The sequence below is a fragment of the Odocoileus virginianus genome, chromosome 21, assembly GCF_023699985.2.
Source record: "Odocoileus virginianus isolate 20LAN1187 ecotype Illinois chromosome 21, Ovbor_1.2, whole genome shotgun sequence".
In the NCBI taxonomy this organism is placed as follows: Eukaryota; Metazoa; Chordata; class Mammalia; order Artiodactyla; family Cervidae; genus Odocoileus; species Odocoileus virginianus.
Genome location: NC_069694.1, coordinates 36,222,412 through 36,249,884, shown reverse-complemented (window position 1 = coordinate 36,249,884; position 27,473 = coordinate 36,222,412).

Genomic DNA, 27,473 nt, shown 5'->3' with positions numbered 1-27,473 from the left:
AGACCAAACAGAAAATCCCATCTCACCCTCATAAAATCTCTATGCTTGGATCTTCATTATTTTCTGAATAGATTAAAATAGTGTCTGAAAATATTTAGAAATGCATGAGCTGATCAGTAATTTTCAATGGCAAAAAAAATTTATTTATATAGATTTCACAAAGATGAAATATAAAATTCTTCAGACCTTTATGTGATTTTCTTTTTTCTTTTTCTAACTAAGTATTAAGCTCTGAAGGATATAAATGAAGCTAAAGGTCTTACCAGTTATTTCATGATTGGCTGCAGTTATTCATGAATTTCCTATTTGTATAGTATTTGCCTGCTACTATTTCACTTTAGTTTGGATTTCCCAAGTTACTACTATATATTCAGTTCAGTTCAGTTGCTCAGACATGTCCAGCTCTTTGTGACCCCATGAACTGCAACATACTGTTGCAGGAAGGGGGACCCCTTCCATGGCCCAAAACTGGGCTCTTGTCTAACACTCAGAAATGAATTGTCCGAGGAGACACATGTGCTGATAAAGCAAGAGAGTTTATTGGGAAAGGGCACCCGGGTGGAGAGCAGTAGGTGAGGGAACCCAGAAGAACTGCTCTGCCGCCTGGCTCGCAGGCTTGGGTTTTATGGTGATGGGATTAGTTTCCGGGTGGTCTTTGGCCAATCATTATAATTCAGAGTCTTTCCTGGTGGCGCACGCATCGCTCAGCCAAGATGGATGCTAGCGAGAGGGATTCTGGGAAGTGGACAGACACGCGGTGTCTCCTTTTGACCTTTTCTGAACTCCTCCGGTTGGTGGTGGCTTATTAGTTCCGTATTCCTTATCAGGATCTCCTGTCATAAAACAACTCATGCAAATGGTTACTATGGTGCCTGGCCAGGGTGGGCGGTTTCAATCAGTGTGCTTCCCCTAACAATACCAGACCTCCCTGTGCATCACCAGCTCCCGGAGTCCACCCAAACCCCTGTCCATTGAGTCAGTGATGCAATCCAACCATCTTATCTTCTGCTGTCCCCCTCTCCTCCTGCCCAAAATCTTTCCCAGCATCAGGGTCTTTTCAAATGAGTCAGCTCTTCATATCAGGTGGCCAAAGTATTGGAGTTTCAGCTTCAAAATCAGTCCTACCAATGAACACCGAGGACTAATCTCCTTTAGGATTTACTGGTTGGATCTCCTTGCAGTTCAAGAGACTCTCAAGAGTCTTCTCCAACACTACAGTTCAAAAGCATCAATTCTACTGCGTTCAGCTTTCTTTATAGTCCTATTCTCACATCCATACATGACCACTGGGAAAACCATAGCCTTGACCAGACGGACCTTTGTTGGCAAAGTGATGTCTCTGCTTTTTAATATGCTGTCTAGGTTGGTTATAACTTTCCTTCCAAGGAGTAAGCATCTTTTAATTTATGGCTGCAGTCACCATCTGCAGTGATTTTGGAGCCCAGAAAATTAAAGTCAGCCACTGTTTCCACTATTTCCCCATCTATTTGCCATGAGGTGATGGGACCAGGTGCCATGATCTTAGTTTTCTGAATGTTGAGCTTTAAGCCAACTTTTTCACTCTCCTCTTTCACTTTCATCAAGAGGCTCTTTAGTTCTTCTTCACTTTCTGCCATAAGGGTGGTGTCATCTGCATATCTGAGGTTACTGATATTTCTCCCAGCAATCTTGATTCCAGCTTGTGCTTCTTCCAGCCCAGCATTTCTCATGATGTACTCTACATATAAGTTAAATAAGCAGGGTGAGAATATACAGCCTTGACAAACTCCTTTTCCTATTTGGAACCAGTCTGTTGTTCCATGTCCAGTTCTAACTGTGGCTTCTTGACCTGCATACAGGTTTCTCAAGAGGCAGGTCAGGTGGTCTGGTATTCCCATCTCTTTCAGAATTTTCCACAGTTTATTGTGATCCACACAGTCAAAGGCTTTGGCATAGTCAATAAAGCAGAAATAAATATGTTTCTGGAACTCTCTTGCATTTTCGATGATCCAGCGGATGTTGGCAATTTAATTTCTGCTTCCTCTACCTTTTCTAAAACCAGCTTGAACATCTGGAACTTCATGGTTCACATATTGCTGAAGCCTGACTTGGAGAATTTTGAGCATTACTTTACTAGTATGTGAGATGAGTCCAATTGTGTGGTAGTTTGAGCATTCTTTGGGTTTATTGCATATCTTCAATTGTAAAGCTGATTGTATTGTTCAAGATATGTTAGATGATAATAAATAACCACAAAATGCAGTGACTTAATACAACCCAATGTTGCTCTTATTTTTGCTTCGTATCTAAAATACCAGCAAGGTGCTCTTCTCACTATAGTCACTAGGACCAAAGGCCTTCAGAGGCTTCATCCTGACACCTGTTTCTTAGATTACCATGGCAGAGGAACAAGATCCTGGCAGTCCACGCACTGTCTCTAAAAGGTCTGCCCAGAATGGACATGTCTCATTTGCTCACATGTTATTGACTAAACCCTCATGAATTTTTCTCAACTTAACTGCAGGTACCATGATCCTATCAGGTTTTGGTAGGAAATCTAAACAGGCTTCCCTGGTGGCTCAGCTGGTAAAGAATCTGCCTGCAATGTGGGAGACTGGGGTTCAATCCCTGGGTTGGGAAGATCCCCTGGAGAAGGGAATGGCTACCCTCTCCAGTATTCTGGCCTGGAGAATTCCATGGACTGTAAAGTCCATGGAATCACAGAGCCGGACATGACTTAGTGACTTTCACTTCACTAAACCCTTAATTATTTTCCTGGAGAGACTTTGACTAATTGAAAGGATTCCCCCCCCCCCCCCCCGTGTTGCCATAAACCGTTCAGAGGTTTTAATAATGAGTTTAAAGGCCAAGCCCTTGATTTGATGCTCACCACAAATTTGAATTTTAATTGTCCCTTTTAATACAAAGAATTTCTCCATTTTATTGTTTTTATAGTTTGGAACTGAAAAGCAATTCTGCTCCTAAACAAACAAGTCCCTGAATTTGTGGATTATTTCTATTTCTTTTAAATTTGTTTTCTTTAACTCCTCTTTTTCATCTGATTCCTTGGAAATACAGTCAATAACAACTATAAACCATTATTATTCTATTTTTCACTATTAGATCAATTCCAGGACTAAAAGTTCATGTGGTAAGTGAGCTGCCTTCCAAGCAAAGTGGGAATGTTACCAAGTGCCTTGACCCTGCATAATATGGACCATCATTTCAGGTTCTTATATTGTTTATCTCCCTACTTATTACCTAGTCCTTGTATTAATCCCATATGTTTTAATCTTAATGTCATAGAAACATCCATTATCAATTTCTGTATAAATCAGAATAGGATATTTTCATTTGCCCCTCTGAAGTCTATGGGGTCACAAAGAGTCAGACAAGACTTAGCAATTGAATAACAACAACAACGACCACCTGATCACCTATACATTTCTCTTCACTCCTTTGAGATTCACTATGGGGAGAGACAAAAGGTGGGGGTTGAGGGGCGTGACATGCACAGAATTCAGTTGGCTTTATTTTATTATCTGCATCAGTAGATTCTTCCGTCTTTCAGATTCCCAGACAAATCAACAGAAATCAATGGAAGGATACTGGGAGGGTAAAAGGAATGCAGGTTACTTATTCTCTTGGATTCTTCCCCTTCAGGTTACTACCGGTTGATTGGATTCTTCTACTGAAGAACAGGCCAGTCTATTGTAGGCCCTTTCCATACAACTGTGCTATATAGGTTCTAGAAATTAACACTTCTCCTTGCCCCTTCGGATACAGTTGTCATAACATCTATCCAATGTCATGAGGCCTAGGATACATCATTCCTGGTTAGTTTACCTAACGTCTAATGACTACAACTTTGTAAATGCTTCAATCATCTAGTCTAAAGGGGCTTCCTTTTAGGACTCTGATTGGTTAGGTTATGTTTCAAGAGTAGAATATCCCTGAATCTTCGTAGCTTAACATAATAAAAGTTCTTTTCCTTCCTAGGCTACCTACCCATGTGTGTAGGTAGGGAGATCTGTTCCTTCTAGTCACTGAACATTACAGGCTTCAGCTTGGCTTATGCTTTTGTGACCAGCGGGAGCATAGGAAGAGTATGCTACCCATTTAAGGGCATTTCTGCTTCTGCCTGGATGTGACATCTGCAACTTTTACTTACATTCTAACCTCAATGGTTTAAAATTTACCACCCTACAATATGCAACCAAAATGGGGAAAACTGGAGAATTTAATGATTACAAATCTTTCAAAAGTGGTTTTTGAAGCATAACATTATGATGAAATTGAAGCAAGCAATTAAAACTCATGTTTAACTTCATACATATACAAACGAAGAATGGTGACAATGCATATACAGACTGAATCTGTTTGCCCTCAAGCAAATAAATCTGCTAGTTTAATGATGCCTCACAATTAGTCCAAAAGAAAAGTGTAAACTCATAGACAAGTAAATAATGGAAATTGAACAGTACTCAGGCCAGTTTATGAGCCATCCGGTTCTCTCAGCTCTGCTCTAACCCTGGGCAGGAGTGTTGGCCATTTTCCCAGTTTCCCACACAGAGCAGCTCCAGTGATGGCTTTCACTCTTCCTAAAAGCTCAAAGCCTTATTCACTACTGCATTTGCCTCATCTTCAGCAAGAGGCAAGCTTCAGCAAGAATTCTATTGTACCCTCATGGTATGAGATGACGCTGCTCTGGCTCTTTAGCGTGGCCAAAATGGACTCAAGGAACAGTCAATTTCCCTAGCAGCTATCCAAAGGGATCAGTTAGTAAAATTCAGAGGACTGGGAGAGGAAATAGCACATGAAATGATCTTTGATCAAATAAAGACAAAGAGTAGGAAGAGTGTACTGAGAGATTGCTTTCCCTTCCTCTCCTATCAGTTTTGAGATGGTGGTATCATAGAGACTCTTTGCAGATATCCCATGTAACTAAGCAGCTGACTGCATTTCCTGGGAAGCTGGGAGAGTTTAGTAACATGCAACTTTAAGCCCACTTGCCTTTCTTCACTGCCTCACTTTCCTTTACACTCTTGTTTCCCTCTGAATGTACTGCTTCTCTCAATATAGTGTTTACACATAAAGTTTGCCTTAGGAAATACTTGCTAAAGAATCTAGTCTTAGAAAACTAGTACCAAGGATGGTCATAAAGAGAAAACCTTCAGGAGGAAATTTGGTGTTGAATTTCCCACTTGTCTGAAAGCAATAAAGACTTTATCACTTGGGGTGCATTTTACCAGGAATGCACTAACAGTACCAGTATTTAACATTTTAGCAGTAAATAATAGAATTTAGGTATATTTTTGGTTTTTGGCTCATTATTATAACTTCAATTTTTCATTGACCTATTATCACACTTTGCCCTGTATGAGTTTCTTTTCTTTTTCTTTGCCACTTATATTTTCATGTCTATGAAAATCCATTGTCAGATTGTTGCTCTTGTTTTTAAGTAACAGACATATACTCTTTATTAAAAAACTATAAAAAGTGTTGAAATGTTGCTATATTTATAGACAAGTCACTTTCAACCACATTTCCAGAGAGAATTTCAGTTGTTAACAGATTCATTCCAAAGAAACTTTACTGAATTTTATTTTGAATTGTCATTGCCCTTAAGTTGCTTTTGCAGCTGCCATTTGAATTTTCTGACCCAAATCCAGCTGTTTTACTTCTTCTAGACTGACAGATAAACATATTGATCCAGGTTTTGGTAACAGAATTCTTCTCATGCCAAACTATGAATCATGTCAAATTCACTTGTGAATCAAAGAAAAAGGAAGAATGTTCTAGATAGCAACAGAAGCTAGTAGACAGTCTGACTTAAAAGGGCTCAAACAGGTAGGAGTGACTTATCTCTTGCAAGTCTGACATTAAGCAGTTACTGCTGTGGGTTCACCTACCCAAGCCTGTTAAGTCTCCCTGCCGGGTCATTCTGAGATGTTGGCTTGGGTCCGCATGTTTATTAGCTTTCTAGGGTTGCCATAACAGAGGACCACAGACTAGGCAGGTTAAAACAGAAATTGATTTTCTCATTATCAAGTTGCTGGCAGAGTGAGCTTCATCCTGAGGCCTTTCTCTTGTTTATTTATAGTCCTCTTCTCCCTGTGTCTTCATGTGGCCTTTCCTCTGTGCATGAGTATATGTTGCAAGCTCCTCTTCTTACAAGAACTCCAGTCAGAATGGATTGGGGTCCATCCCAATGACTTTAACTACCTCTGTGAAAATTCTGTCTCCATATATAGTCATTCTTATGAACTAGAGGTTAGGACATCAACATACAAATTTTGGTGGAGGGGCACTATTTCAGCCCACATGACTATGGTTATCACTTTGGGATCCTAAGATGAATGCCATGACTCTCATATTTACTATAAAAATAGAAAAGAGAAAGAAAGATAAAGTAATGGGCCTGTTATCTTTATTCCCTTTTTAACAGGAAAACAAAAGCTTCCCATACCACCATGCTTTCCTCATGTAGTTGATTCATGTATTTGGTTCAATAGTCAATGTGTCACGTGGTCACTTCCAGCTGCAAGAATGGCTGAACAAGTGACAGGGCTTTTGAACAGTTACATGAACTCTAACTATGGATCTAAGGTAAAGGAGAAAAGGAAAACAATGATTAGCAATGGATTTGGGGCCACTCAATCTACAGAATCTGTTCCAGAGAATTTCACAGAATGTTAAACAAATGTATATTTATTCATTTACTACTAATGGCATACTATGCTAAACACTCAAGATATATGAATTGAAAAAACACCCTGCCATCGAGGAATTTATAGTATGGTGTGGAAAAACAGAGAATTAAACTAAGCAATTACAATACAACATGGCAATAAAAATGATGGAGAGCACCAGATCATACAATGCTAGGAAAGGCAACAAACCTGGTTACAGAAGATCCTGAAAGGTTCCACAAAAAAAGTGACATCTATGCCTCACTTATCATTAACATGCAAGTGACTGATTAACTATACATACTTTGTAGAGGTATTTTAAGCAGTAAGCAGTAAGTAAATTAATGTGCCAGAAATCACAAACACAGGACTAGGCACAAAATAATTACAATGTCTGTGTACATTTATTGATAATTGTGGGTGTTTTCTCTTAATTTTTTTTTACTTTTTTTGGTTTACTTTGTTACTGAAGAACTATGGATGGAGGTTTGTGCCACTGTACAGGAGGCAATGATCAAGAACATCCCCAAGGAAAAGAAATGCAAAAAGCAAAAATGGGTGTCCGAGGAGGCCTTACAAATAGCTGAGAAAAGAAGAGATGCTAAAGGCAAAGGAGAAAAGGAAAGATATACCCATTTGAATGCAGAGTCCCAAAGAATAGCAAGGAGAGATAAGAGAGCTTTCCTCAGTGATCAATCCAAAGAAACAGAAGAAAGCAACAGAATGGGAAAGACGAGAGATCTCTTCAAGAAAACTAGAGATACCAAGGGAACTTTTGATACAAAGATGGTCACAATAAAACAGAAATGGTATGGACCTAAGAGAAGCAGAATATATTAAGAGGTAGGAAGGATACAAAGAAGAACTATACAAAAAAGATCTTCATGACCCAGATAACCACAATGGTGTGATCACTCACCTAGAGCCAGATATCCTGGAATGTGAAGTCAGGTGGGTCTTAGGAAAGCATCACTATGAACAAAGCTAGTGGAAGTGATGGAATTCCAGTTGAGCTATTCCAAATTCTAAAGGATGATGCTATAAAAATGCTGCACTCAATATGCCAGCAAATTTGGGCAACTCAGCAGTGGCTATGGGACTGGAAAAGCTCAGTTTTCATTCCAATCCCAAAGAAAGGCAATGCCAAAGAATGTTCAAATAATCGCACAATTGCAGTCATCTTAACACACTAGTAAAGTAGTGCTCAAAATTCTCCAAGCCAGGCTTCAACAGTACATGAACCATGAACTTTCAGATTTTCAAGTTGGATTTAGAAAAGGCAGAGGAATGAGATTAAATTGCCAACAACCACTGGATCATAGAAAAAGCAAGAGAGTTCCAGAAAAATATCTACTTCTGCTTTATTGACTATGCCAAAATATTTGACTGTGTGAAAGTGAAGTCGCTCAGTCATGTCCAAATCTTTGTGACCCCATGGACTGTAGCCTACCAGGTTCCTCCGTCCATGGGATTTTCCAGGCAAGAATACTGGAGTAGGTTGCCATTTCCTTCTCCGGGAGATCTTCTTGACCCAGGGATTGAACCCGGGTCTCCCACATTGTAGTCAGACGCTTTGCCATCTGAGCCACCAGGGAAGTCTTGACTTTGTGGTGTGGATCACAACAAATAGTGAAAAATTCTTAAAGGGATGGGGATACCAGACCACCTGACCTGCCTCTTGAGAAATCTGTATTCAGGTCAGGAAGCAACAGTTAGAACTGGACATGGAACAACAGACTGTTTCCAACTCCGGAAAGGAGTATGTCAAGGCTGTATATTGTCACCCTGCTTATTTAACTTATATGCAGCATCATGAGAAATGCTAGGCTGGATGAAGTACAAGCTGTAATCTAGATTGCCAGGAGAAATATCAATAACCTCAGATATGCCGATGACACCACCCTTATGGCAGAAAGTGAAGAAGAACTAAAGAGCCTCTTGATGAAAGTGAAAGAGGAGAGTGAAAGAGGTGGCTTAAAACTCAGCATTCAGAAAACTAAGATCATGGCATCCAGTCCCATCACTTCATGGCAAATAGATGGGGAAACAGTGGAAACAGTGACAGACTATTTTCTTGGGCTCCAAAATCACTGCAGATTGTGCCTGCAGCCATGAAATTAAAAGACACTTGCTCCTTGGAAGAAAAGTTATGACAAACCTAGACAGCATATTAAAAAGCTGAGACATGACTTTACTAACAAATGTCAATCTAGTCAAAACTATGATTTTTCCAGTAGTTGTGTGTGGATGTGAGAGTTGGACTATAAAGAAAGCTGAGAGCTGAAGAATTGATGCCTTTGAACTGTGGTGTTGGAGAAGACTTGAGAGTCCCTTGGACTGCAAGGAGATCCAACCAGTCCATCCTAAAGGAAATCAGTCCTGAATATTCACTGGAAGGACTGATGCTGAAGCTGAAACTCCAATATTTTGGCCACCTGATGCGAAGAACTGACTCATTGGAAAAGACCCTGGTGCAGGGAAAGATTGTAAGTGGGAGGAGAAGGGGACAACAGAGGATGAGATGGCTGGATGGCATCACTGACTCGATGGACATGAATTTGAGTAAGCCCTGGGAGTTGCTGATGGACAGGAAAGCCTGGTGTGCTGCAGTCCATTTGGTCACAAAGAGTTGGACACAAATGAGTGACTGAATTGCACTGAACTTACCTTGTCACAATAGTAAACACTTTTGTACTTCTTAAGAGCTCCCTTTTGCTCAGTTATTCCTTATAATAATTAAAGAGATAGTAGTATTATTTACCTCATTCTAGATGAAGAATTAAAAAATTAAGTAATTGTGGAAGATCATATAACTTTTAAAAGACAAGGCTATGGATTTGAGGCAAATCAGTTCACCTCCAAAACTCACACTCTTATCTACCCTGCCATAAAAGTTCTTCTCATTGTACTCTGTCTCTGATACTTACTTCAAGTGATGTTAAGAATGTACTCATACTAAAACTATAGGCTTCCAAGGTGGCTCAGATGGTAAAAAAATCTGCCTGCAATTTTATCCCTAGGTTAGATCCCTGGTTCAGGAGGATCCCCTGTAGAAGGGAATAGCAATGCACTTTGGTAGTCTTGCCTGAAAAATTCCATGTACAGAGGGGCCTAATGGGCTATAATCCATGGGGTCCCAAAGAGTTGGGCATGACAGACAACAGTTACAGTTGGACACCAGTAACACTAACACCCTGATGTCTGAGTTTCTCTTTCTGGCAATCTATCTACCTGATAGGCTATGCACACCAAGTCATGTCCAACTCTTGTAACACCATGGACTGTAGCCTGCCAGGCTCCTCTGTCCAAGGAATTTCCAAGACACAAATACTGGAGTGGGTTGCCATTTCCTTTTCCAGTAGATCTTCTCATCCCAGGGACTGAACCTAAGTCTCCTGCACTGCAGGCAGATTCTTTACTGCTAAACCACCAGGGAAGTCCCACAGGCTACTATACTATATATAAATATATATTTATATATTTTAAAGGTATCTATTTCCAAGTAAGACCATGTAATAATTTTTTCCTCAAATGGCAAGATTATATATTCCATTAGTGCATAAAATCCCATCATTTTCCTAAGGCTGGTCATTTTTCTCTCCTTTTGGGATATGTTATAAACCAAATATTGTCAATTTGACATTCGGACAACTTGGATTCAGACTTTAGACAGTGTTTTAGGTTCTTTTGGGGCAAGGATAAATAGTTTTCTTTTTATGCAGCAACCATCTGTTCTCTTGTTCTCTTTATTTTTATTGTTTTGTTTTCATATTTTGTTTCATTGTTATCCAAACTTAATATGGTTTCTATTTAGTTCTTTGTTTCAGGATATAATTAAAGGAAATACATTCACTAACTATAATACGACTTTTAATTTTTCAATAACACACATTTTGAAGTTAGTAAAGCCTCAATTTTTCTTATTTTCCTCTGACTGGGAAAAGAGCCTGCTAAGTCATGTGCAACAATGGGATTTGAAGAGTACCTCTGAAAAAAAATAAGAAAAGAAGAGAATTGGTCCTCACTTTTCTTTTTAAATATCGACTATTAAATGTCTACACAGTACTGGCAATTATTCATAATCAAATTCTATGCTTTGAGAAGTCAGCAAATCCACAATCCTGAAAATGCTGGTTATTTTTATGCAAATATGTACTGTGTATAAATAATTGTAACTCAGGAAATGGACTTTTCTTTGTAGCCAAAGGTGGTGTTAGCAAGTTTAACTATAGGCTTTAGAGTTTGCTGCTACCTACTATTCATTTTTCTGTAGTGATCTCTTGCCTGTGTATTTTCCAAAATCATATTTATTTTTTATTTCCAGTTGATATATAAGGTTTTTATTTCTTGCTAACCTATTATGCTTTTTTGATTTTTATGGAATGAATAAATTAAAAATTGTGTCAAGAATTATCAAGGTCCTTGATAATTTCCAAGGATGCATTCTTTTGTTTTACTTGTTATGATGCTGCTATTTCCATGTTACCTTGATACAGCAGCATGCAATTCTTACACTGCCTATGATAAAGTATGACTTCTATTAAAATTGCAATTGATTCTGTATAATAACTACATTTTGAAATAGACCTTTTCACTTTTCTCTTGGCAATGCCTATTTCTACTTTAGAATCTCTATGGACTTAATACTTGAAGCCAATTGAGTTTTATTACATTTTAATGTTCCCAATATTGTGATGGCATAAATTAGCTAACCTCTAACCTGTTACAGCCTTCTGTTAAGATCTGACAAACAAAAATTTGTACTGTGCATTATGATGGTTATACAATTCTAGCTCTGCTCATTTCCAGCAATCAGCGTTGTGGGTGTCATTCATGGTTACTCTAGGCCTCAAATTTCTTGTCTCTAAACTAGTAATGGATCTCTCTGGAATGACTCTTTCTCTGAATTGCCGTGAGGGTCAAAGGACATAAGATATGACTTGGCTTCTCAAAGTGGAGAACAAGGATTCCTAGGAGGAAAATTAGTAATTAGGAGGTGCAGCATTCTTAGAATAAATAATGTGCATCCTCCTACAGGAAGGATTTCACTGAAAATTTAGGGGGAGAAAAATGAAAAAAATTTATAATAAACAGCAGTATCATGGTATGAAATTAAAAACATGAATGTTTAAGAGAAAACATTCAAAACTAACAGTGATAAAAGGTCTCTCATGGAATTAAAATTCCCTTTTGTCACTCTCCTCTGTCTGTCTCAACCACCTACTCTCCTATTAAGCTTGTATATTTACTTTTCTCTACCTTATGAGGACTTAACTTGAGAAATAAGCATACAAATGTTCCTAATTATGTACAAAACTGACATTCAAATATGACATATTACTATCACCTTTGGTCTTTCTGAAATTGTCTTCAACATCTTGAAAATACTTCATTATCTGCAGTTTACCACTTAATTCAAGTTGGTATCTTTACTCTGTGATCACTGTGACTACCTTGCAGCTGACCTACTGTATCTATTCTGATTTTTCTCAAAGTTAGCCTCCAGCACTCAAATAAAATAGTGCTTCTGAAACTCTAATCCAGTCATGGCACGTTCTCCATTAAAACCCAGCTGTGACTTCCCATTTTTCTGGGGAAAAATAAAAAAGTTTTCAACATATCTTCTTAAGCCTTCCATTCCAGATCCCCTAATTCTTCCTAGCTCTCTCTGTTCCTACTGTTCTTATCTTTCAGCCCCTAGTAATGTTTAAGCTCTGTCTTGCCACAGGGACTTAGCACATAATATCCTCCTGCTGAATGGTTTTCCTTCCTCTCCATCTAGTGACTCCTCCACTTGCTTGAGATCTTTCATGAAAAAGAAAACTGCCCATATAAAGCTTTCCCTGTCCACTACAGTTAGGTAAAGTAAGGCTCTGTGGCTCCTCATATGTCTCTTTTGTTGTACTAACTACAGTTGCAACCAAACATTATTTGGGCAAGTACCTTACTGAAGTTTTTCTTTATTACTTCTCTGTTTAAACTCCCATCAGTCTACTTTGCTTCATAGTAGTACATAATAAATCATATGTATATAATATGTATGTATATATATTTGATGAAAGAATGAATAAATGAATGGATACAACTACACTTCAAATAACGATTTTCCTCACTGCCACTCTTCCTAAGTATTTTATAGTTAAATACCTACAAAGTGGGCTTCCCAGGTGGTCCTAGTGGTAAAGAACCTGCCTGCCAGTGCAGGAGATATAAGAGATGCAGGTCCAATCCCTAGGTAGGGAAGAGCCCCTGGAGGAGGGCATGGCAACCCACTCCAGTATTCTTGCCTGGAAAATCCCATAGACAGAGGAGCCTGGCATGCAGCAGTTCATAGGGTTGCACAGAGTCGGACACAACTGAGGTGACTTAGCATGCACACATGTACTTACAAAGTAGAGTTATAAAATTCTTCCAAGATAGTAATATTACACACTGCATGTCTCATTTATGTAAAATTTTACTGCTGACATAGTGTTGGATATATAGCAGAATTAAAGTGACCTTTTATCCAAATGGATTGAAGGATGCAATTTATAGGGAAATGATCAACTATATGTTTGATATTAATTTGTTTACTGATATTCTCTGACTGAGATAGAACTATATGTATTCTACTAACATTACCATCTAATCTCTATTAACTATCATGGAGAAAGGAAGAATGATCCCAGATAGATTACATTAACGGTGAGTGAAAATGTAGAAAACAATTAGCATTTAGCACTAAGTGGGTAATTACCTTTGTTAGAAATTAGATATAGACATTTGAAAGCTAGAACTGATAATGTAATTACTTATGTTTTAAGCATTCACCATAGGTAAGAAACAGCAATAGGCATTGTGAGGATATCCATTTAAATTAGAGGGTATAGCTATCCCAAGGCAGTTAAGTTCCCATTAGAGAAAAAAAGTGCAAAACAGAGCCAGACTGCTGTAATAAATGCTGTAGTACAGTGTTATAGGCTAAATTTTGTACCTCTCCACCCTCTATCCCCAGTCTATCCAATTCATATATTTAAGTTCTAAACCTTGATACCTCAGAATGTGATAGTAATTAGAGATGGAGCCTTTAAAAATGTAAATAAGATAAAATAAGGTCATTTGGTTGACAGGCTTTAGTATTCAATAAACAGATGTCTGAAATACAGGTACCCTTGTAAGAAGAGGAATTTTAAACACATACACAGAAAAGGAAGAGAATGTAAAAGCGTAGGAAGAAGATAGCCATCCACAAGGCCAGGAGGGAGACCCTCAGAAGGAAAACGACATGCCAAAGACTTGATCTTGGGCTTCTAGGTTCTAGAACTGTGAAGAAACAAATTTCTATTGTTTAAGCCACCTGGTCTGTGGTATGCTTTTAATGGCATTTCTATCTAACTAATACATACAGTTATAATCTAAATTTTTTAGGGATACAGAAAGAAAAAAAAAGTTTTTCTGGAGGCTTACAAGTCTGTAGTGAAAGTGGCATCTCTCCTGATTTATTGACATTTGAATAAGGCTTCCAATAGCAGGATTACATTCTTCTGTTTCCACAGATCACTCAGTAAACCTCTCAACTTCAAGTCTTGTAAAACAATTCCAGTTTTGGTCACCTGTTGGGGTCCTTTAATGGACCGGAACCTGGTGGTACGGAGTCGACGATGAGAAAGTGAAAGAAGGAAAGAGGCTAATATTCCCTCGGTTACACAGCCAGCTTTCATGTTCCAGGGAATCAGCCAGAAATAGAGAGAGAGAGAGAGAGAGAGAGAGAGAGAGAAAGAAAGAAAGACACGGGGACCCACGCTCTGATGAAACAAGGGTGCTTTACTGAATTCTCTAAGAGTATATATACCAGTAGCTTCTTTAGACAAAGATCAAGAGACCAGACTTTACAAGTTTACCAAGGAAGCAAGGAGCAATAGAGGCCATAAGGCCAAAAAGGTGACCCATATCAAAAGAGGGTCGTAAATAGTTACTTATCACCATATGGAAAAACTAACAAAGGAAATGCATGGATTCCTCAGCCCCAGAAGAGGCTTGCCTCTCCTCTTAATAAGGAAGAGAGGATTCATGACAGACCCAAAACAGCACAAAGGAAGCCTCCTGTTAAATGCTTCCTGACAGTCACCTGTACCTTAAATCTTGACACCTACAAGCCTCTATATTAGTTTCTTACGGTTACTGTAATAAATTACCACACAGTCAGTGGTTTAAAGTAACACAAGTTTAGTTATTTATTTTTATAGTTTTAAGGGTCAGAGGACTAAAATTGAGGTGTTGGCTGAGCTTCGTCCTTCTGAAGCCTCCTGAGGATTTATTCCTTCTCTTCTTCTGGAAAAGAGAAGGAATAAATTCCTTCTCCTTCATAGCACTGTAACCTCTTGCTTCCTTTGGTACATCTCCTACTGCTAACTTGGACCTTTATCTTCCTTTTATAAGAACCTTTGTGGTTACATTGTTCCACTTGGGTAATATAGGATAATCTTCCCTTCTCAATATTCTTAACTTGATAATATTAGGAAGTCCCTTTTTTGATGCTATATAGCCACAGGTTCTAGGCGTCATGATGTGGACATCTTTAGGGGACATCATTCTGCCTAGTACATCCTATGAGACAGATCTCTCATATTTCAATACCCTGCTCTTCAAACTTGGTCTTTCATCTTCCATTTTCTCATTCCTATTAAGCTTGCTCGTTGAACTCTAAGCAACAGCCAGTATTGTGTCTTTCCTTTTCTCTATATCGTAGCTTCGGCTTTACTGTTTATTGTAATTTGATCATCCTTATTACTCTCTTTCCAGATCCTTCAGTTCCCTTACTTTTCTGTCACGCCATTGCCCAAGCCCAGACACATCCCAGACCGATCAGTCACTATCCTCTCTCCTCCCACACACTGGTGCCCCGGCAGAGCACACAGCAAGGGTCTCCAATCTAAGTCAGTTTGCAGTATTAATTTTACTTATCCCTTTCCAGTGTCAATGTCTATGAAAAGAAAGGAAAACAAAAACAGAAAAATAAACTTTTACCTTCGCCTTAGACATTCCCAATCCTCATGATTTCTCAGTAGATGATGTAACGTCCTATTTCCATGAAATAATTGAGCCCATCAGCACAAAATATCTGATTCTTGCCACCCACCCACAGAATCCTAGAAAGGTGTGTGATAAATCTCCATTCTCCTTAGAAAATGCTGGAAGGAACATAAATTTGATTGTGTCATACTGCTGCTTAAAAATATTTATAGGTTTCCAGATATTTACAGATTAACTTATAGCATCTTGATTTAGCAAGGAAAAGTGTTCCAAATCATTGAAATAGCTGTTTTTCACCTTCATCTTACACTATATCTACATTGCACTTATTATCTAAACAGGTAACTCTACACTATTATACATACTTGATCAACTTTTTCTCTTAAAAAGTTTTTCTCTGTCTATAATGTTCTTACAGTATGCTGTAAACTAGCAAACTTCTCCTTAACAATCTAATATTTTTCCTAGGATATCTCCCTCAGCTCTTGGAGAAATTAGCAGATATTCCCTTGACTGAAGTACTATATACTACTGCTAGTCCTCCTCTTGCTGCTCTTACTACTATTAGTATTACCCAGATTATTATAAATAAGGTAATGATCAGCTACCATTAGCCGAGTTAACCAATGCAAGTAATATTTCTTTTGAGTTTCCCTAATTGCCCCTGAATTTAAGTACATTTTTTATTCCTTTTACTCTTGAAATTACTGAAGCTTAACGCAGTTAAGTGTTTTGCCCAAGGTTACACAGATTCAAGATTTACACTCAAGTCTGTCTGATCTAAAATTTTTTACTAAATGTTATATTCGATTGCCTCTCTTATAAATTTATCATATTTAACTGCAAGGCCTTATACTCTGTATTATATCAATTATATACTCTAAAGGATTAGCAATTCTGAGCAGAAATTTATATAAATCAAATTATTTTTTAATACTTCCTTAATGCCAAATGAACATGTTACTGACAAAGAATATGAAAACCAATTATTATTATTTAAAACCTGTGCTTTCTTCTATAAATTGAGGTGCTTTAAATTCACCAAATGATGCATAATCTACAAACTCATTTACTTATTTCCACTTCCTAATGAACAGAAAAATGCTTCTCTGAATGTTTATAGTATCATATCTCTTTGTTTGTGTAAACTATATAAATGTTATTAGAAATATTTAAGATTATAAGTACTTGATTGACTTCATTCTGATAAAAGGAATTGGACAATTACTCAGTTATTTTTTCCCATTTATCATTTCTTATTATTTTTAACTTCTAATTAGCACCTCCCATGTAATACACAATGCAAGGGAGACTTCTGTGTATAGAAAATAATTCTAACTGTGCACAGAATATCAGATTAAAAGATGTTAAATCACTAATCTATGATATCTTAGTCTTACTGATGCTAATTCTGCAGGCTGCATACATTTACCTTTAAAAAAAGTCATCGTTTTGCAAATTATCTTTTCATTTACAATGATAAGAGGGGCAATAGAAGATGGAAAGCCAGCTTTTGAAGGCTCCTCAAAGGATGTAGTCTACCAATTATATGCTAGCCCAAGCACTGCAGAACAGTAGACAATGGGATGTAGAACACTTCATCTCTGCCAACAGACACTACCACTGACTTTTTATAGTTAACATTTCCTGAAACAGCTGGAGTTTGAAATTTCCTAAACCCAAGCCCACTCAGCATCTATTTCAATATATGGCAGTCACAACTGAGGATCTAACCAATAAAGCCTAAACCAACTGGCTTTATATTCGAAGCCATATATCAGATGCCTAGTTAACTATACTAATCTCATCCTGAAAATGAATGAATTAAAATATATTACCACAGGGTTGGCTAGCTAAACAAACACCATAAAGTTTGAAACTATCACTGCCTAATTCATGCCTGTAATTAAATTTTAGGAGTTTATGTACCAAAAACCTGGAATGGTCTCCTCATGATCCCTGGAAGCCAGGTCTTTTAAGCTGAATGCACCCATGGACATGATTGGCCCCAAATCTGACCCATAAGTTTTCATGGTTCACTTTGAGGGTGAAACTGATAAGTGTCCTAATTCCTGAGAGATCCTTCTTTTATGTTATGTACTTGAATGCAATGTGCTTCATTTTCATTAGGTGAAAGCACAGAGCTTCAAGCAGAATGATCTACTGAGATGCTGCAGAAAATGCATGTAGCACACACACAGAGCACATATTGAGAGAGCACACTTAGTATGAACACTTTTTCCTATGAATCAAGATTAAAAAGTCCAAAAACTACATTAATTTTTTACCTTTAGAAAACTGCACTGTTTTGAAGCCATTCATATGTGTAACTTAAAGAAATGTGAAATTAGGCAGCAGTAATAGTGTTATTTCTCTCATAAATTCAGACAGACTATTGGAGTTAATCCCCAAGAGCTTTCCATTTATTTTAAAATCATTTCCTTGCTATTTCCCCCAGATTGGGAGGCGTGAGTGCATAGATGTTTGTAGCCATAGGATCCACCCTTCCGGCAGCTGCTTGGATTATGCTGAGGACTTTACAAGAGCATTTAGAAAAGCATGAAAAATCCTGATTGCTAAGCATAAAAAGGAGAATATGCATAATATGGGAAAAGGTTATGAATTTTTATTACCCACTTCTCAGAGCTCCATTTTTCAAACATATATGGAGTCAGCATTGCTCTGTAGATGGAATACTAGACCAGGAGCAGCAGGGCTAGATATTACACTCCCAGATTTTACACAAACCAGATTTATGCTCTCACACAAGCATTTAACACCTTAGAGTTTGAACTAATGATCTTTCATATTCAGTTCAGATTTAACATTTTGTTACTCCATTTTGCAGTTTTTTTCCCATAACATATCATCGGCCTACCTATCTATCTACAAACCTATCTTACATCTATTTTCAAAAAACACTTAATAAATAGAATTTACTTTATCTTAGCAGTACCAATTTTCCAAATCTACTGAAGTCCTGGGTAATTTGGAAATGTGTGGTTAAAAGAAATTCTTGGCTGTTAGCAAAAATATTCCCAAAATTGTAATACACTGTATGAAGAAAAAAAAATGTGCCAGATTGAGACAGTTATTTAAACACAAGTTGATGCTTACTGGGTAAAACAACTGTTTATAAATATAATGAGCTTATCATGGAGCCAAGAAAAAGGATTTACACAACATATACACAGGGGTCAGAGACTGAGTAGATTAAGTTAAGAAATGATGGCACATTAAGGGAAAAAAACCCATAAGATCTTATGGGTTTATCTGCTTGAAAATTAAATCTCTTATTACGCTTTCTCTTGTGTTTCTTTGAAGATCATTTATATAGTGACCTGTATACATTAATAGAATAAGAATAGAAGAATATTTTATTTTTTTCTTTTAAAATATTTACTACTACATTTAAACATTTCTCATATCTCTACCTACCAAATTTTCTTTAAAAAAGACTAACAGGAAAAAATATTGATAGAATAATTAAGGAAACAGGATACACATATAACAGAAGAAAGGGGATTGTTTGCAGCAATTTTTCTTCAGTTTCCCTACTTGCTTATGTTTTTGATATCAACCTTCAAATAATAGTTTTCAAATATTATTTAAGACATATTATTATGGTGTTTAGTCACCCAGTCATGTTCAACTTTGCCATCGCATGGACTGTAGCTAGCCAGGCTCCTCTCATCCATGGAATTTTTCAGGCAAGAATATTGGAGTGGGTTGCCATTTCCTACTACAGGGGATTTTCCTGACCCAGGGGTTGAACCTGTGTCCCTTGTGTCTCCTGCATTAGCAGGCAGATTCTTTACCACTGTGCCATGCCCTTAAGAATTTATAGTGATAAACAATTTGTCTAAATCACACTGTGGCTGACATTTTCTCAGGTAGCTTTTAATGATCAGTGCCTCATGGTGTTCACACCCTTATACACTGTCTTCCCCTTAAGAGTGAGCAGAGTCTGATTTTATCCAATCAAATATAGCACAAGTGGTGAAATGTCACAAGCTTATGATTCATAACTCAGTTGGTAAAGAATCCGCCTGCAATGCAGGAGACCCTGGTTCAATTACTGGGTCAGGAAGATCCCCTGGAGAAGGGATAGGCTACCCACTCCAATATTCTTGGGCTTCCCTTATAGCTCAGCTGATAAAGGATGTCTGCAATGCAGGAGACCTGGGTTTGATCCCTGGGTTGGTAAGATCCCCTGGAGAAGGGATAGGCTACCCACTCCAATATTCTTGGGCTTCCCTTGTAGCTCAGCTGATAAAGAATGCCTGCAATGCAGGAGACCTGGGTTTGATCCCTGGGTTGGTAAGATCCCCTGGAGAAGAGAAAGGCTACCCACTCTAGTATTCTGGCTTAAAGAATTCCATGGGCTGTATAGTCCAAAGGGCCTAAAAGAGTTGGACATGGCTGAACGACTTTCACTTCACTTTTATGTTACATTATGTGGACCTTGGCAGTGCATTTCTATTAGAGACTCACCTTGCCACCTTCCTGAAGTAAGAAGCCATGTTGGAGAAGCGCAGGTGTCAAGGAGCTGTGGGTGGCCTCCAGGAACTGGGGCAGGCCTCCAGAAGAGAGCTCTTGGCTGTCAGCAGAAGTTCTCAGCCTACAAACACAAGTAAGTGATTTCAACAAATTGAGGGAGCATGAAAATAGATTGTTACCTATTTGAGCTTCTGGATGAGAACCCTGCCCTGGTCAAAACCTTGATTTGAGCCTTGTGAAACCATAAGTAGAAGATCCAGATAAGAAACCCCCAGCTCCTGACCTACAGAATCCGTGAAGAAATACATGTGCATTTTTTAAATTTTGGCAAGTTATAGTTATTTTCTATGTAGCAATATATAACTAACACATAGCATTTGAGAAAGAAGCGGAATTCAAACCCAGGTCTCCCTTACAGTTAAACCAATCCTCTTTCCATAACATCAATGTTCTACAAGTTTGGGTCCCAGGATCCCTTCTATAATAATTACCTGAAAGATTTATTAAAAATATTGTTTTGAGGATTTCAAAGCTGACCTACTAAGACAGAATCTCTGGAATAAAGGTTGAATATCTGTATTTTTTACAAACTCCTGAAGTGATGGTTATACACAGTAATGTTGAGAATGTTTCACTATACATGTTGCTTTTATAAGCTGTAGATTTATTCCAATTATGTATAATGGCTATAGATCAGAATATCCTTTTATCTTCTAAAACAGGGTTTTTTTTTGAAGATTGATCCTTCTAAGATTTTTATTACAATATAACCAAATTATTAACTGATAGTAGAGATAGAATTGCATCTTTACAACTTAGTTTGCATATTTTCACATTATCATCCAAAAATTAAAATATTAGGCACTTGTTTTATTGCTTAAAATAAAATTGGAAAAAAAACACCCACAGGATATGTGAGACCCTTCAGAGATTAAGAATTAAGTATCTGAAATATGAACTGCATCTATATTGTTAATCTCCACTGTATGCACGCAACAGCTGTCAGGCACAGGGCTGGATACACTGAGGGTACTCAGTGAATATTTTTCGATCATTAGCTAAAGTTTAGAACAGGCAGACACACCAGTCCTTAGCTTTTTCAAATCTTAATCCTTTAAGATAGAACTTCTTAACCTGAATTACAGGTATATCAACATAAAGACCCTCTCAGCTCTGCCTGGTCCTCAAGTTTGTTCCTACTAGACCTAAGTAGCATTGCTCATTTACCTTACTGTGCCTCTTACTATTTCTATGTGTGTCATGACTCTAAACAGAGGTGGAGAGTTCCACATTAGAGTTTATACAACATAAAGGGTACAAAACACAACTTTCAGTAAAAATGTCCTTTAAGTTATGAGAAACAGAATCTCACCACTTTAATTTTATGTCTGTTTGACTTCTGAATGTGACCGGCAGGTTTCCCAGAAACATCACCAGAAATTCCTCTGTATAACCAAGTAGATAAAATCATCCCATTTCCTATGATCTCAGTGAACCAAGTGTGAGTTTAAATACTAAGGAATTCATGTACTAAGACTATAATATCATAACGCTATAATCTGTAAAAGACCTCTTACTTCTTATTGTATAAAAGAACAAAATTTGTTCAAAAGAGTGAAAAGTCTTATCCAGGCCAAGAATGTGATTTTAAGAATCCTCTTCCAATGTTCCTTCTTTAATACTGATTTCAAGTTTTAAGCAGTGCGAGCCTCATTGACTTTGGAAATAAAAGAAAAAAGTCTCAAGATTGAGTTAGGCTAGGAAACAAAGAAAAACAAGTTCCCTAGTACTAAAAGTCTCCCATGATGGCACAGGAGACATACACATAGACAACTATAGGCAAGGAGGCCTCTAGTACTTCAAATAGATCCTCAAATGGCTTGGGTAAATGTCAAATGTAACTCCCATGTTTCTGTATATTTATCACATATATTGGGCTTCATTCTCTCTCTTTCTCTTCCTCTAAGTACATACACAAACATTCTACCTCTCTTTTAGTGGGGAAATTCTTACCCTTTACTTTGGGGCATACAGGAAGACTATACTTCCTCATTCCTCTTGAAAGTAGACAAGACCAGATGACTTGTTTTCAGCAATAAAGTAAGAACAGATTTAGCATGTCCTTCATAGGTAGAAACATTTAATTGCCAGAACTCATGTCTCCAGCAATATATTTTCCAGCACCAATGATCAAAGCACAAATTGATGTGAAAATGCTCTTAATTCATACCAGCCTGGAATGCTGAGCCAAGACAAGGAGAAAAATGGATCTGAAGATTTACTCAGATGTACGAAGTACTGAATGTAACCAAGAAACACTTTTTAGGTATAGTTGATGCACTCATCTTTTGGGATTATCTGTTACTAGGACCTAATCTAATCCATCCTGATTAAAATATATCCTGAGGATAGATAATAATCCTTAGAGCTTAATCTTAATGTAGAAGTACATAGTGAAACTGTCCTATAATTTTTAATGCTAATTCACCTCCAAGTGAGAAAGGAGAGTACTAGTAGAGTACTGTTAATTTTTCCTTTGATTCTATCCCCTAATGGCTCCACCTTCCATACACTCTCATTCTATGTCTCCTTGAATGTGTTTAGAATAGATAATTGACCACTTCTCCCAGCTTTATTGAGGTATAATCAACACACAACATTGTAAATTTAAGGTGTATGATGTGTAGATTTGATATATTTATGAATTGCAAAATGATTACTACCATAGTATTAGCCATGTCCTCCTCCGGGGAATCTTCTCAAAGCAGGGATTGAACCCAGGTCTCCCACGCTTCCCTGGTAGCTCAGATAGATAGAATCTGACTGTAATGCAGGAGACCTCAGTTCAGTCCTGGGTCAGGAAGATCCCCTGGAGACGGGAATGGGAATCCACTCCAGTATTCTTGCCTGGAAGATTCCATGGACAGATCATGGCGTTGCAAAGAGTTGGACACGACTGAGCAACTTTCACTTTTCACTTTTATAGTATTAACTACCACCTCTACCCCATCACACAATTACCATTTTTTTACTTATGGTGAGAACATTTGAGATCTACTCTCTTATCAATAAGAATATGATACCATATTATCATCTATAATCACTGTGCCGTACGTTAGATCCCCAAACATGGAGCTCTGAGACCATCCATGTCCCTACCACACACATACACACACACCTTGGAGCATGAAGAACATACGGCAACAGCAATTAGAAGCAATGGACCACTAATGCACATAACTATGAGGATAGACTTTTAAAAGTAACACTGAATGAAAAACATAATGTAATTTATACTACATTGGAGAATACAGGGAAGACCAAAAAGATCTCATATTCAGGAGAACAATATTAAAAAGGAACTGGGTTTACTGGACAGTGCTGACAGTCGTGTCTGACTCTTTGTGACCCCATGGACAGTAACCCACCAGGTTCCTCTGTCTATGGGATTCTCCTGGAAAGAATATTGGAGTGGGGTGCCATTTCCTACTCCAGGGGATCTTCCCAACACAGGAACCAGACCCACATCTTTAATGTCTCCTGCATTGGCAGGTGGATCCTTTATCACTGAGCCATCAGGGAAGTCCTTGTTGCCAATAGGAGTCACCAAAGGCTACAGCAGAAAGGCTATGCAGAGAAGCAATAAGTATAGTATGGTCACCAGATTCTTATGTTGTGTTAATCACTGCATTTACTTATAAAATTCTTGCCATATATAAAAGGCAATAATTCTCTATCTCATTGTTAACAGTATGAAAACATAAGGAAGATAAATGATTTGTGTGTGTATATGTGGGCACATGTGTGTATAAAGAAAGTAAATTATTAGATTCTTTGGCAGTTGAAGAAAAAACTACGAATAGTAAGGGGTAAAAGATTTTCCTTAGAGACAAAATCTCAGAAATAAAAGAAAAATTTGGAGGAGAAATAAAAAAGAAATAAAATGAGATTGAACATTGATATTTCTTTTGACTTATATAAAGTTTTATATTCATAATATGAAGACCTATCGACTGTATTATGATTTCATATTTTAAAGTTTAAATTGGATACATAACCTAACTTCATTGGAGATACGTGCCAAGAGCTTAGATGCTCTAAATTATCTATCCAATTTCAAATAATCTATTGAAATACTAAACCATAGTATACTAGATCAACAGAGTATGTAATTTCAATATAGCATAACATTTTAAGAGCACTAAAGCAGACAAAAAAGTAATTTTGGCTCCTTTTTTTTTAAAAAGATATTGTTTTGATTGTATTTTTTAAACCTTCCTATTGGCTTCTGGAAAGAATTCACTTCAAATTTTTATTTTGTGAATGCTACGAATTCTGCCTTTCTTCAAGAAAACAGAAAGAAAAGTATAAACAGAAAAATATGTATTTTTCTACACCAAATCCAGAGAAATTTCATGACTATTTCTTTTGAAAATTTGCAGTTTAAAATCATATAATATCTCATGATATTTTAATAATATAAAATTTGTCTACATTGCACAAAAGGTATAAATAAATGTGAGTCTCTTTATGCTGTCTAGTGTTACAAAAGAAAGTGGGGCCAGAGAAGATGCTCACAGCCTAGATTTCAGGCGAGTCCTTGGGACAGTGACCGAGTGTGGATTCGTGGCCTTGTGCAGGTAAGAATTCAAGAGCGAGCCACACTAAATAAAAGAAGGTTTTTTTTTTCAGGGAGAAACACTCTCCACAGACAGAGTCAAAGGCAAGAGGCCCTGAAATATGTGGTGGTTAGTTTTTATAGTCTGGGTCATTTCATAGGCTAATGAGGAGGAGGATTATTTCAACTGTTTGGAGGAAGGGGCAGATATTTGCGGGAACTGGGTCACCGCCCACTTTCTGGCCTTTATCGCTGGCCCCAGCACTGTCATGGCAGCTGAGGGTGTGCCATTTAGTGTGCTGATGCATTACCATGTGCTTATAACGAGGTTCCAGGTACACTGAAAGTCAGTCATACGCCGCCTTGGACCTAGCTGGTTTTAACAAGTTTATGTTGTATCCTCAATGGCTGTGCCATTCTTTTAAAGGTTGTGCCTGCCTCCTTCCTGTCTCAATAGGGCTGGAAAATAAAGAAACTGTTATGTTAAGAAAAATATTCTACCTATTCTTTTCAATTTCACAAAAATATACATATCATTTACTAGCTTACAGATTTCAAGGTATGTATTACCTGCATAACAAAATGACAATAACATCTATGGAGCTTAAGCACCTGCTATTAATACATTCCAGTCACTGTTCTAAGAAGTTGGCACACAGTATGCCATTTAATTTTTAGCACCACCCTGTGGAGAAGGCAATGGCAACCCACTCCAGTACTCTTGCCTGGAAAATCCCATGGACAGAGGAGCGTGGTGGGCTGCAGTCCATGGGGTCGCTAAGAGTCAGACATGACTGAACGACTTCACTTTCACTTTCATGCATTGGAGAAGGACATGGCAACCCACTCCAGTGTTCTTGCCTGGAAAATCCCAGGGACAGGGGAACCTGGTGGGCTGCTGTCTCTGGGGTCAGACAGAGTCAGACATGACTGAAGCGATTTAGCAGCAGCAGCAGTGAGATAATACTTACTATTATGGAGAAACTGAAGAACAAGGTTCTTAGGCAAGGTCACAAAGAATTAATGACCTAACCAAATTACAAACATGTGGTCTGGCTTCAGAATCTGTATTCTTAATCACTTGGTATCTTTATTCCTCAGCGTGGCGGTCATGACTCTTGTCATCTTGTAGGAGAGAGCCTTTCTAGAATCATCACACATTACTGTGCTACAGCTACTGAGCCTCACAGCCAGTCTGCTCGAATCTATATCACGTATTCTCTTTCTTGTGGTTGTTTTCATTATCCTTCCTTACTTGATGCTGGTCATTTTTACAATAGCTAGGTCCAAAATCAAATTTCCCTGATTCCCCACCAACCCAGTACTCCATACGACCAACCACAGTGGATTCCTCTTTTCCTCCTTCATGCCCCTGTAAGCATCTAGCACTTAGCTTAAATCACTTGTAGATCTCCTCCCACCTAGTGCTTTCTATTTTGCCTTGTGGTTGTGTGTGCACCTCTTTACATTCCTAGATAACCTGACAATGTTTCAAGATAAGGCCTGTTTATTTTTAGTCACAATATCTGATCTTAGCTTTGAAGGCATATCTTTTGATCGAATATGTTAATAAATGAATAGATAAGTGATTTAAATAAAAAAAGATTAAAAGCTATGAAGGCAATCAATCTTGGAGATGTAATTAAAGTGTTCGCTGTCGGGCAGCATATCATCACTTTTTTCAGACTACTGGGAATCTTTTATAAATAAAATTCATCTGACACTTAAGAACTCATTCACTCATGAAGTGAATGATGTACTTTTTACATACTAAGACTGAGTCAAATACATGTAAATATAAGATATAATATCCTAATCATTCATCAAAATTTATGAAAATGTAAAATGTATAACAAAGCATGGTGGGACCTCTATTTCTCCTAAATATATCCTTGACTACTTGAGCATAGGAGCTATGTTTTCCTCTCTACTCTTATAATATTTCATAGTACACATCCATAGAATTATTAATATATTTTTGGTTGAGTGAAATAAAAAAAGACAAAGAATGAGTAAAAAATTAATAAATGATGAAAAAGTGTTAGATGCTCAGTCGTGTCTGACTTTTTGTAACCCCATGGACTATGACCTGCCATGCTCCTCTGTCCATGGAATTCTCCAGGCAAGAACACTGGAGTGGGTTGCCATTTCCTTCTTCAGAGTATCTTCCCAACCTAGGAGTCAAACCGAAGTCTCTTGCAATGCAGGCAGATTCTTCACCATCTGGGCCACCAGGGAAGCCTACTAATAAATGATGAGAGAACTTCAAAATTTATGAAATAACCACGGAATATGAGTTTGTTTAAACTCTGATCCTTGAAAAAAGTATTTTTTGCTTAGAGAGTAAGGAAAGTTTATGGTCACTAATAAAAGAATTTTAAGCTCTTGCTATTGATCCAAATTGTTATAGTTAATAGAAATTGAGAAAATATCTACAGCAAAAATGACATACTAAATTGACATGTAAACATATCAACTGGCACTTGAAATCAGATTACTAGATTGTGGCTGAAAAAAAAAAAAAGTAAGTGTTATGAACTAGCAATGAACAGACAAAGCAAGTAGAAATTTCTTTGGATTTAGGAACATACTTCCTGTCTTTTCAACTGTTGGAGAACATGATGTTTTTCTGTGCTTTCCATTTTAACCCTTATCTCATGCAGAAGTAT